Consider the following 13,174-nt stretch of genomic DNA (forward strand, 5'->3'; position numbering starts at 1 on the left):
TTTAAAAGGGTGTTAGGAGGGAGGGTGCATGGACAGAGATTAGTAAGGGAAAGGAAGGATTAGAATCAGAATCAGGTTTATTATCACCGGCACGTGTCATGAAATTTGTTAACATAGCAGCAGCAGTTCAATGCAATATATAATATAGAAGAAAAAAAACACAAAACAAAATGATAATAAGTAAATCAATTACAGTATACGTATATTGACTAAGTTATAAATCGTGCAAAAAACCCCCCGGAAATAATGTATATTAAAAAAGTGAGGTCGTGTCCAAGGGTTCAATGTCCATTTAGAAATCTGGTGGCAGTGGAGAAGAAGCTGTTCCTGATTCAGGGATGTTAACGAAGCAAAGGATTTGTGCCTTAAAGCAGTGTCGGGTATGTGATAGATGTGTAGAATGTAATCAATGCTTTGCATCAGTCTCCAAGGAAGAGGGAAGAGAAGGGAGGAACATGAGAACTATTACAAATGATGAGCATGGAGGGAGAGGAAACAGTAAGGTTTCTAGTATAATGAACAAATTGCCAGACCCAGTTAGAATGAATCTCAGCCTTTTCACTGAAGCAAGAGTGGAAATAATGCAGGGTTTTTTTCAAGCCCCTTTAACTACAGGACAGCTGCTGTGGTATATTTGTTTCACTGTGTCTTAGAACAATACAGCACAGAAACAGGTTCTCTGGCCCACCTAGTCCATGCTGAACTATTATTCTGCCTAGTCACATCGATCTGTACCTGGACCATAGCTCCCCATACCCCTCCCATCCATGTACAGTACTTATCCAAACTTCTCTCAAACGCTGGAATCAAACCTACATCCACCACTACCTCTGGCAGCTCATTTCACCCTCTCACCACCCTCTGAGTGAAGATCTCCCTCATGTTCCCCTTAAACATTTCACTTTTCACCCTTAACCCATGGCCTTTATTTCCAGCTTTATCCAACCTCAGTGGAAAAAGCCTGTTGACATTTACCCTATCGATACAACTTATAATTTTGTATACCTCCATCAAATCTCCGTTCATCCTCCTCAAACTCGACCTACTCAACATTTCCCTAAAACCCGGGTCCTCAAGTCCTGGGAGCATCCTTGTAATTTTTTTCTATACTCTTTCAACCTTATTGATATCGTTCCTGTAGTTGACTGGGACTGCACACAATACTTCAAATTAAGCTTCGTCAACCTCTTATCCAATTTCAACATAACGTTCCCATTCCAGTACTCAATCCTTTTTTTTTATGAAGGCCAATGCTCCTCAAGCTCTCTTTACAAACCAATCAACCTGTGGCGCCAGTTTCATACAATTACACCTTACTGTCTACCTGCACTTTACTTCCTCTAGGATCCCAGCAGATATCCTTAAGGAAGGTGGACCAGCTCTCCTGCACAACAGACGTGGCTTGCTCTTGAAGGTCTTGGAAAAGGATCAATTGCACTCAGGACTCAGGGATCCTCTAAAAGTGACCGTATTCAAGAAGATAGACAAGGCAGATTGTGGCAGTTACAGAGGAATCGCCCTCCTGTTAGCAAAAGGCAAAGTGCATGCACATATCCTTATCAACCAACTCCTTCCACTATCTGAAGAAACACTCCTGAATCATAGTGTGGTTTCCACCCATCTAGAGACACCACAGACATGATCTTCACAGCACGCCAATTACAGAAAAAATGTGCCCTTGTACTTGGCTTTCATAGATTTGACAAAGGCATTTGATACAGTACACTGCCAAGCTCTCTGGCGTACACCGCCAAGCTCTCTGGCGTACACCATCAAGACATGGCTGGTCTGACAGGTGCTTATGAATACAGAGGTTACTGCATGATGGTATGTCAGCCACAGTACTCAGCAACAATAGGCACTGAATCTGAACATTTCACTGTTAAGACAGGAGTCAAAAAGGCTGTATCATTGCACCCACCCTATTTGCCTTCTTTTTTGCTGCCGTCCTTCACCTCATTGGCCAAGTCCCACTCATGTACTGAATGGACAACAGGCCTTTCATCCTCAGATGGTTCAAGGCCAAGAACAAGGTCAACATCACCACTATCATGGAGCTGCAGATGACAACGCCATCACAGCACACTCTGAAGAAGGCCTCCACTGTATTCTGAATGCCTTTCCCAAGGGATATAGGGCCCTAGGTCTTCTTCTGAATACGAAAAAGACACAGGTCCTATATCATCCACTGCCCAACCAGCCATTAATCCAGTCCACTATATTAGTTGACAATATCACCCTTGAAGATGTAGACCACTTTCCCTACCTTGGCAGCGTTCTCTCCTCCGAAGCAGACATTGACTCAGAGATCAACCACCCTGAGTAGTGCTGTTGGAGCCTATGCAAGATTAAGGAAAAAGAGTCTTTGAAGACCATGACCTACAGGTCCAAACAAAGCTTTTGGACTACAGAGCAGTTGTCCTTCCTATATTACTGTATGGAGCTGAATCATAGACCACCTATAGCAGACACCTGAAAGTCCTGGAACAATACTACCAAAGAACCTTCTGAAAGATTTTGAGGATCAGCTGGAAGGACAGACACACTAACACCAGCACACTGAAGGAAGCCAACATGAACAGCATCTCTACTACGATAAAGCAACACCAACTCCAATGGATAGGTCTTTTTTTAAAATCTTTTTATTGAATTAGTACACAAAAGGTAAAACATATAGAAACTAATACACTGTTGCGATATAAATTTACAAGAGATATTGATACATAAAAAACAACAGTACAAACAGTGCAGTTTAGTTATAAAATAACGAGGTAATATAATAGTATACTAATTTTCTGTACATATCAATAAAGAGAAGAAAAAACCCAAAAAAAGACCCCCCCCAAAAAACCACCGTGCAACTAACCTCAGAAGCAAAACAAAGCAATGGGCTAACTAGGTATCAAGTAGACTTAAACAACTTAAACAATCACGTCCTCAAACCCGACCTCCATTAATAACAGTTAAAAACCAAGAAGGGAATGTAAATATGGTCAAAGAGAAAAAGAAGTTACATTAAATGAAAATGTTGAATAAAAGATCTCCAGGTCTGTTCAAATTTAACTGAGGTATCATAAAGATTACTTCTGATTTTTTCCAAATTTAAACACATTATCGTTTGAGAAAACCAAAAAAACGTAGTTGGGGCATTAATCTCCTTCCAGTGTTGTAAAATACATCTTTTCGCCATTAAAGTAAGAAATGCAATCATTCTACGGGCTGAAGGGCAAAGATTACTAGAAGTTTTAGGTAATCCAAAGATAGCAGTAATAGGATGGGGAGAAATATCTGTATTCAATACCTTTGAGATAATATTAAAAATGTCTTTCCAAAAAGTTTCCAGAGTAGGACAGGACCAAAACATATGAGTTAAGGAAGCTATCTCCCCATGACATCTATCACAAAGAGGGTTAATATGAGAATAAAAAGGAGCTAATGTATCTTTAGACATATGTGGTCGATGAACAACTTTAAATTGAATTAGGGAATGTTTGGAACAGATAGAGGAAGCATTGACTAGTTGTAAAATATGTGCCCAGTCATCCGCCAAAATAGTAAAGCCCAAATCCTTTTCCCAATTGGACCTAATCTTATCCAATGGAGCTATCCTAAGTTTCATGATAGTATTATAAATAATAGCCGTTACACCTTTCTGACATGGGTTAAGGTTAATTATAGTATCTAAAATATATGTAGGGGGTAACGCCAGAAAGGAAGAAAGTATGGTACTTAGGAAATTTCTAACTTGGAGATATCTAAAAAAATGTATTCTTGGTAAGTTATATTTGTTAGATAATTGTTCAAAAGACATAAGGGAACCATCTAAAAATAAATCCAAAAACTGTGATATACCATTGGTCTTCCAAATTTGAAAGGTACGGTCCGTAGAGGAAGGGGGAAAGAACATATTGCCTAAAATAGGAATCGCTAGCCCAAATTGATTAAGATCGAAAAATTTTCAGAATTGAAACCAAATGCGTAAGGTATGTTTAACTATCGGGTTACAAACCTGTTTATGGCGTTTCAAATCGAAAGGAAGAGAAGAACCTAAAATGGAGCCAAGTGCATAACCTTGAGCAGATTGTAATTCCAATACTACCCATTTAGGAATGGATAGTGTATCTTGGTCAAGTAACCAAAATTTCATGTGTCGAATATTAATTGCCCAATAATAAAATCTAAATTTAGGTAATGGCAAACCTCCATCTCTCTTAGCTTTCTGTAGATGTATTCTACCCAGTCTCGGGTTTTTATTTTGCCAAATAAATGAACAAATTTTAGAGTAAATTTTGTCAAAAAAGGATTTTGGAACAAAAATCGGTAATGCCTGAAATATATATAAAAATTTTGGCAGAATAAACATCTTAACAGCATTAATACGACCAATCAAAGTTAGATAAAGTGGAGACCATTTAAATGAAAGTTGTGTAAATAGGTCATGTCATTAGGATATCTAACTCTCGTCTCCCCAAACAGATCCTTTACTCCCAGCTGAAAGAAGGTCAGTGAGTCCCTGGTTGGGTGAAGGAAATGTTTCAAAGGCAACATCAAAATCAATCTGAAGAAATTCAACATTATATCTATGCACTCAGTAGATACACCTGGAGGAAATATGTTCAAGAGGGAGCTGCACCACATGGGAACGACCTCCGTTGTGCCACACAGAATAAGTGGCAGCTTCAAAAGGAGAGAATGAACAACCAAAAGACCCAAATGCTAACCACAACCATCACCTACTCTTGCTCACACTGCACCAGAATATGTGAATCCCATATCAGCCTCTACAGACACCTGTGGACCCACCAATAGACACCCCTTAGGAGAATATCTTACTTGACCCAACCTTTACTCAGAACTTCAGTCTGGACTCCATGTTCTACTCATATTTTCTCAGTCCCACACTCCATCCTTATCACAACCATCCACCCCTCCCCAAGAATCTACCATCAAGTAACTCATAACTATATGTATCCAGCCTCTTGCTATATCCATCAATCTCAGTCACTTCTTATCCATATTCAGCAGTCTCAACACACACATTCTCCCACGTTGTTCAACCTTAACCATACTCTTCAAATCTCTATCTGCCATTTCCACACACATTAAAATGAACCACTCACATTGTGCTAGTGCTCAAGCATAAATATCACCCGTATCCTTCAAATCCACCCCTCAATATCCCACAAATAAATTCCTACTCTCTCCACTAACTTGAATAACCCAGCCTCTGCCTGTTGTCCCTTAATACATGTCTGTTCCCCTGAAATGTAACAATACAGTCTCTCACTCCATCCCTCTCCCTAAGTACCGCAGTGCCTCCATTTACTTAAAATCCAATTATACACTTCAAAGTTCAAGGGTGTCACGTACCCTGTGACGGGTTAAAGATCCAGCAGAAATGGAAAACACTTTGGAGTCCAGTATTGCTATTAACTAATGGTATTGATTAGTAACTACACAATACAGTAATATAAATGCAGATAAATCAAACAGATTAGCAATGATTATATATAAGTAAGTATATCAGTAAGTACTGAAATATATGAAAACCAAGCTTCTTCAAGTCTAGGGGTAAATAGATACAGTCTTACAATGATGAGTAAAGTTCAGCTCAGTTCATGGTATTGAGTTGAGTAGTGACGGAGAGAGAGAGAGGGAGAGATTTGAGCCTTCAGGTGAGCTGTTGCCATCGATCTTCCCATTGTCCTCCGAAATCCTTTAGAAGTCACCGACCGCGACCACAACAAAGGGGACTGTTCTTCTGTGGTGGAGCTATCAACCCAGACGAGGGTTGGACACACAAATAACTCCCCACCGGTCATGCCCTATTCATACTGCGAGAGCCACTGATCGATCCTCCAAAACCCACTTTTTCTGGGGGCACAACAAAGCTCATTCAGTGTCCAAAACCATGTATCTCAGGTCTATCATCTGACCTTCTATTTATCTCCCCGTACTGAGTACCAACTGTCATTCAAACAGCTCCTCCCTTCTCTGTCTGTAAGAACGTAAAAGCAGGTGATGTCCTTGGGAAAGTATAAACAAACTGTGAGCAGTCTTCGTCTCTCTCTCTCTCTTAAAATCAAGATGTCAGTGTTAAATAACTCTCTCTTTTTAACAAGGTGTTTGTGTTGGGCACCTCTCTCTCTTTCTTTTCAAAAACACAGTTCATAGGGGTAATTCAGGACCCTGTCACAAAGGGTAAATTGTGAGCAATACCAATCCTTGTGGAACACCACTCCAGAACTAAACTCCTTCCCTCCACTGTGAATTGCTATCCTTTGCCCCCACTCTCTGCTCTATGAAACCAACTAACAATCCACTTTGCTACTTGTCTCCTGACTGTATTTTCCATTCTTATTCCTTAGTCTGTTGTCAGGTACCTAGATGCACATTGGACAGTATATAATTCAGAGACTAAGCACCCGGTCACTCATTCATTGATATAGTGTAGTGGTTAGCACAACGCTTTGCAGCACCAGCAACCCGGGATTAATTCCCACCTCTGCCTTAAGGAGTTTGTATGCTTTCCCAGTGACCACGTGGAATTCCTCCGGTTGCTCTGGTTTCCTCCCACAATCCAAAGACGTACCAGCTAGACAGTTAATTGGTCATTGTAAATTGTCCCGTGATTAGACTATGGTTAAATAGGGGACGCTGGGCTGTGCAGCTTGAAGGGCTGGAAGGGCCTATTCCACACTGCATTTCAATAAACAAACAAACAAACAAACAAACATTTTTCCTTTAACAAAGGTCCACAGTGAAGCCCTGGAAAACATTAACTTCTTACCGGGCCATAGGAGCCACCATTTAGTAAAAGAAGGCATTGCTGATAAAACTCAGTGCAAAGTACAGCCTTTGATCAACTGAAAGATAAAGAGTTTCAAGATCACAACATCAAAGCCAGTGCGAAGCTTGTGGTTTATGTGCAAGCAGTGAACCCCGCTTCCCTGCCTACTCCTGAGACCTGAACCATTTACAAATGGTACTAGAGAGATACCATCTTCATTGTTTCCACAAAATCCTCCAGATCACCAGATGGATAAATGAATCATCATCAACTTTCTCTGCCAAGCCAAAATTCCAAACATTAACACCCTAATTACATTCAATTGGTTCCAATGGGCAGGTGACATAACTACCAGGTGGCACAGTAGTTTTGTGGTTAGTGCAGCACTTTACAGTGCCTGTGATTAGGGTTCAACTCCTGACACTGTCTGTGAGGAGTTTGCATGTTCTCGTCATGATAGTGTGGGTTTCCTCTGGTGCTCCGCTGTCCTTCCACAATCCAAAAACATCCGGGTTGGGGTTAGTGAGCTGTGGGCATGTTATGTTGGTGCCAGAAGCCTGGTGACACTTGTGGGCTGCAGCCAGCACACCCTCAGATTGAGTTAGTCGTTGTTGCAAAGGACCCGTTTCACTGTATGTTTCAACTTACATACGGCAAATAAAGCCAATCTTTATCTAATCTTTAATGTCTTTCACCTGGCCGACTCCAGTCTCTTGAAGTGCTCCCCAAACACATTTAGTTCCAATCTTCGGTCGCTTGAAAAGAGCTGGAGAAGGGTAGTTATGTTCCTCTTCCCCCTCAGCAACATGGGGACCGCTGGCACACTGGAGTATTTGGAATTTGAGAGCCTTGAGTTCCTCTGTTGGGAGCAGGCAGAAGCCCAGTGTAAATGACAGAGGGAGTTTACCACCTGCTGGGCTATCCACCCTGTTATGCCAGGCATTTCCTGCTCATCCGTGGCAGAGACTGTGCATCCCTTATTGGCCTCATCCTTTTCCTCAGAACAGTCCTCAGTCCTGAAGGCCTATCTAAAGTAATATCTGGGGTCTTTTTAAAACCTATGTATCATTCCCTCTTTGTTACATCTTCAAAAAACAATGGACATCAGTGAAGTTGGTCAGTTAGGACCTCACCTGATGAAGTCTCGTGTTACCAAACCTGCTCCTGCTGCTGTGGAGTTGGAGTTGGCGTTGACAGACATCCCACCTCTCCCGGAAGTTCCGGAAGTCTCCGGCATATTGATAGCGGCCCCCTGATGCCTGGAAATTAAATACAATATCCTGGAAATTGAATTTTTTGAGAGGGAGAGTGAGAGAGAGCATCCTGGTTGGTCTCTCTTCGTACTAAGTAGACCTATCAGTTTTCTCTGTGGGCGGGCTTTACAGTCGACCTCAAAAATAATGACAGTGTTGCTCGCTGCACTGTTTGCAACCACGAGGAAATCTGCAGATGCTGGAAATTCAAGCAACACACACAAAAAATGCTGGTGAACGCAGCAGGCCAGGCAGCATCAGTGACATTTCTATTGCCCATGGTGGGTTAAAATGTAAAAGACGTGTTGAGGTGAGTTTAGCAGGTGTCATTCATTCATTAGCATAGCTAACACTATTTAAACTAGCTGGCTAGCTGCTAAGGAGCTACTCTACATGTGATGAGGCCAAACTCCCTGTACACTTGCTTAAGGTTGTATTAGAATAAACATGATAATATAAGTACATATTTTAATGTCACATTTTCTGCATGTACCCAACTTGGTTTACACATTAGACAAAGTCACTAACCAAAGTATTACATGCACCCTTGGAGGTCGACCGTGGTGGGGGGGGGGATTGCAGGGGATGGGGGTGCTACCTCCCTGAAATGAGTTTTTGCAGGGTGGGATGTCTGCATTGACAGGGTGGAAGTGAGGTGAACTTTCTTTGCCAATGGGCTGTGAGCCTTTTCAACCAGTCGGGGTGTGGGCAGATCAATTGGACGAGTTTCTGGGCAAATGGCAATGTGAGCTAGCAGGGTGATGCACTTCAAAGAACCAGGCTCAATTCTGACCACAGGTGCCAAGATTATATGTTCGTCGGCTTTCCTCCAGACCCCCCGGTTTACCCCAAATCCCAATTACGTGCTGAACTATGTGCTGGCAAGCAGATGGCCACTGTAAATTATCCCTTAATGTAAGTTAATGGCAAAATATAATCAAGGGGAGTGAGGGTCACGTGTAAGAGGGAATAAGTTTCAGAGGGACAGTGAGGGTAAATGGAGCTGCTCTCCTGGGAGATGACCTGGTATGTATGGATCATCTGTGTTCTTTAAGATTAGAAACTGCCCCCACTTTCAGGTGGGTCCTCCTACAGATGCCACATCAGACTTCACCAAACAGAAATAAGTAGATCATTACTCAGTCAGTGATGGCACTCCAATCCTGCCCAAAACAGGACCGGGAATGGTTGGACCGGGAGGTTGACATGGGATCGGAGAGCCTGGGAAACAGATATGGTAGCCCGGGGGAGGGGTGGGGCGTACTTGTGGGTTGGCCCAGTCCGGTGACGTCCTAGGACTGGTTGTGGAATGTGGTGCTTGTCTGGTAGTAGCCCGGGGCTGATGGAATGTCAGTCTATAGATTGGCCAGGGGTTGATGGAATATTAGTCTATAGGTTGGTCCGGAGATGACGGAATGTTAGTTTATAGGTTGGCCCGGTGGTAACCCGGGGCTGGCTGTATGTTTTCTCGTGACTTATCCGGCTGTAGCCCTGCGGGTTGGTCGGTTGGGCCGACGCTGATGGACTGCGAGTCCGTGGCTCGCTGTGGGACTAGCACGCCATTCTACTGTACACCGATGATTCGCAGTACAAGTCAAACCCAGCCCGCCCTCTTTCTCCTCCCACACCGCCACTCACGCTTCCTCATTCCGCAGCCCTCCTGTTTACAACAGTCGGCCCAGGAATTAGCGGCAACGCGGGCTCAGTTCCGCAGGTAAGCCGGTGCGGCCACAGTTCCGCAGGTAAACCGGCGCGGCAACCGGTCCGGTTCCGGGGCCGCGCTGACCTTCTCGGGCGTCGGATAGTGAGCGGAGTGGGGGCACACCCGTGGTATCGTATTGACGTCCCGCCCGCCTTGGCCGGGACAGAGTTTCACTGGCTGCCTGCTGCAGAAGCAAAACGTCTTCCAGGCTGCAGTGAAAACTTTTTGTGGGGCAGGGCGGGAACACTTCAGAACCCCCGCGTTTATCGCTATTTGGAGCAAATTCACCTTGCCCTGCTGCTGGAGAGACTTTGCCGTGGGTTCACACAACAATAAGGCCCTTCTCTCGGAGGTTTGAGAAACGCACACTGTTTCATACCGGGGGAAAGTATTGTTCGTACAGATAATGTTGGAGTCATCAGGCAGTGGGAACGGGGCCGGAGTAAGGTTTAACACCACGGAGTGCTCCCAATCCCCACTCCAGCACCTGGGTACTCCGGGCAAGCTCTGGTGTTCCCGGACTCTTACTGTCCGACCCACGATCCCTGAAGGGGTCAGTTCTCGCCGGTGAGCTCTTCTTACTGTACAGTAATGACTGAATTTAATTCACCCGAGGCGCCAGTAAGATGAACCCACGCGTACTGCTGGAGGGTGTGCGTTTAAGGTGCGGAGGGAAAGTTTATGGGAGATGTGCCGGGTGAGTTTTTGACTCAGTGTGGGCGCCAAGGGATGGCGATGGAAACAGATACGGCAGCGGTAGTTAAGAGGCTTTGAGGTGGCACGTGTATACGTAGGTTGCGGACCATGTGCAGGTGGGAGGGATTTAGTGCAGTTTGGCATGAGGGATCTCGGCCCTAAACCTCGACTCTACTCATTTTTCCATAGATGCCGCCAGGCCTGCTGAGTTCCTCCGGCATTTTGTGTCTGTTAATCTTGCATTGTGTTCAACACAGAGATTGTGGGCCGAAGGGCATGTTCGGGTCCTGAACAAATATTCTATGTTTTAACTGAGCAGGTATTTAATAATCGGACAGAAAAGTGAAATGCAGTGAATACTGGAAATATTACACTGACGGGGGAAAAGAGGAAATCGTGGAAAGTGAAGCCGAGTTTACGATTGTTAGTGTTGAAAAGCCAGTAACACGAAGCATTGTGTCTGTGTTGCCTTTCTGAATACTACTTGAATACAGTATCATTATGAAAGGGATGTCTGACCTCTGATAACAACCTGCTGCAGGAACTAGCAGGCGGGAAAGAATCACACGTTTGAACGGTGCGTCACCAATGTTGTTGCACATTACAGCGTCTGGAATCTCCCGTCTCCATATAGGTGCTGCCGATGGGATGAATTGCTTTGAGTTGCCTCCATGTGCCAATGACTGATGCATTTTCATCCCCACAACGTTACTTCCACAAATAGATTACCTGGTTATATGTAGGATCTTGCTGTGCAATATTTCTCTGTGCTATGTCCTGAAGTATTCATTGGATTTAACTGGCTGTATCACCGTCTGGTATGGGGGTTGGGGGGCTACTGCACAGGATTGAAACAAGCTACAGAGAGTTGTAAACTTAGTCAGCTCCATCATGGGCTCTAGCCTCAGTAGTATCCAGGACATCTTCAAGGAGCGATTCCTCGAAAAGGCGGCGTCCGTCATTAAGGACCCCCATCACCAAGGTCATTGCTACCATCGGGAAGGAGGTACAGGAGCCTGAAGGCACACACGCAAAGATTCAGGAACAGCTTCTACCTCTCTCGCCAACAGATTTCTAAATGGACATTGAACCCATGAACACCACCTCACTACTTTTTAAAATTTTTGTTGTTGCACTACTTATTTCATTTAACTATTTAATACAAATATTTACTGTAATTAATTTTTCTATATTACTATGTATGGCATTGTACTGCGGCCACAAAGTTAACAAATTTCACGATATTAGCTGGTGATATTAAACCTGATTCTGTTTACTGTTTATAAGTGAGGGTGGGGCAATTACTGGCAATTCCAGTGTGTGTTGGCATTCTCAAAGTGGCTCTGTAAAGGTGCTGAGCTGTGTCTGCCAGAGCCCACATTACAGGTTCTTCAACAAGTGTTGGTTAGAAAGTCCCAGATCTTTGATAATGGAAGGGATTGTCTTTCCAGGTTGTGAGGAAGAAGATGTAGAAAGGAAGGTGAATGAGTAAATACTGTATCACCTACACTGCCAACTCTAACCTCCAAGATATTAGATGCAACATGTTTTTGGGGTAGAATCCCTCTCTGTTGTCTCACTCACTGGCTCTGGGGATCTGATGCTAGGCGTAATATTGCTGGTACTACCCAGGAACCCACCCTGGATCCCCACGACCTGTCATTATTTTGTCTGAGTGATCCTTAACTTGTTTGTGAGCCAGTGCTGGAGTTAATAGGAGGGGTTCACATCAAATATTTTCTTTTCATCAAGTATGTGCAGCTTTAACTTAAAAAATATCAACAAGTTTCAGAAAACAAAACCATAATGTTGTAACTAGCTGGCAAGTGGAGCGTTCATGCAGATGGGTAACCTTTGATCGCAACTGTAAAAGCTGGAGATATGAAAGCTTTAATCAAGTCAAGTTCAGGATAAGGAGGAAGGGAATGCAAAAAAACAAAATATGGGAACGTTTTGTGACGAAGTGGATTTAGGAATAATGACATGTCTGAACAAAGACAACGTGCAAACGCTGGTTGTTTAATACATGGGTAAGATTTAGTTGTCACTAGCAAGGCTTGTACTTCCTGCCCTTGCTTCACTTCCCTTGCGGAGATGCTGATAAACTTTGTCTGCTGTCCATCTCAGGAAAGTTGGGCAAGGAGTTTCGGGATCGATACCCACTGACAAAGAAGCTTCACGAGCATTGATGGAGCTGTACTCATCCAGGAAAATGAATATCATTCTACTGTCTTCCTGATGGGCCTCGTATACAGTTGCAAAGTTTTGCCGAGTCAGGAGGAGCGCCTTGATCCACTGTTGTAGCCAGGTAAATTTTTGTACACTGATGACCAAAATCATCAGTAATTTTTACCACTGATGGGTGATACAGGCCATTGAACATCATGAATTGATGATTATCTTCCTCTTGAGGAAACAACCTAGCATTTTTGTGGTTGAATATTACCTGCCAGTAAGCAGCCTGAATGTTGATTAAAACTTAAAAGCATGCATGAAGAGGTATGAATGGAATTGGGCAATCAACAACAAACAGCCCCACTCCTGCCTCTATGATAAAACTTCTTGATGAAGCATCTGAAGATGGTACAGATAAGGAAACAAAAGATGGGTTTGGAGAAACTGTGGAAGGTAACAGCAGAACCATTATCAATATTTACTGGTCAAAGAGGGAGCAACAATTATGATTAGAAATTGCTCAGTTACAGAATTGCACAATGACTAATGGGAAGATCA

The 13,174-nt window shown here is 43.4% G+C and overlaps 1 protein-coding gene across 4 annotated transcripts in view; it reads left to right on the forward strand.

The window, feature by feature from the left end:
* The first annotated feature begins 9,397 nt into the window (after nucleotides 1-9,397).
* The window catches only part of lrrk1 (leucine-rich repeat kinase 1), a 209,902-nt gene continuing 206,125 nt past the window's right edge, over nucleotides 9,398-13,174 (forward strand). For 2 of the 4 annotated variants that reach the window (XM_072278373.1, XM_072278375.1), the window contains exons 1-2: nucleotides 9,399-9,757; nucleotides 12,569-12,749. The gene's annotated coding sequence lies outside the window, so the exon portion shown is untranslated. Of the gene's footprint in view, nucleotides 9,758-10,293; nucleotides 10,313-12,568; nucleotides 12,750-13,174 lie in introns of those variants that run through there. The other 2 variants (XM_072278376.1, XM_072278374.1) reach the window with 2 other exon arrangements.

Source organism: Mobula birostris, chromosome 14 (assembly GCF_030028105.1).
Source record: "Mobula birostris isolate sMobBir1 chromosome 14, sMobBir1.hap1, whole genome shotgun sequence".
NCBI lineage: Eukaryota > Metazoa > Chordata > Chondrichthyes > Myliobatiformes > Myliobatidae > Mobula > Mobula birostris.